The sequence below is a fragment of the Amphiprion ocellaris genome, chromosome 12 (assembly GCF_022539595.1).
Source record: "Amphiprion ocellaris isolate individual 3 ecotype Okinawa chromosome 12, ASM2253959v1, whole genome shotgun sequence".
Classification (NCBI taxonomy): Eukaryota; Metazoa; Chordata; class Actinopteri; family Pomacentridae; genus Amphiprion; species Amphiprion ocellaris.
Genome location: NC_072777.1, coordinates 3,557,574 through 3,557,828, shown reverse-complemented (window position 1 = coordinate 3,557,828; position 255 = coordinate 3,557,574).

The following is a 255-nucleotide window of genomic DNA, read 5'->3' as shown; positions in this document are numbered from 1 at the left end:
AGACTTCAATAAACTCCCTCCATCCCCTGGACACAACACATTTTATTACCATGTTAAATCTTTGTTTTTTTAAATGTTTTTGAGTTTTAATCATAGTTTTAGCATAGTTTTTTCTCTTTGCTTGTTTAGTTTTGTCATCTGTGTAAAAGGTGCTAAACAAATAAAGTTGAATTGATAAACTGAATAATTGACTAACTCATGATTGTGACAACAAAAGTATTTTCATTGTGATTTAAGGGTTTATTTCATTTTAAA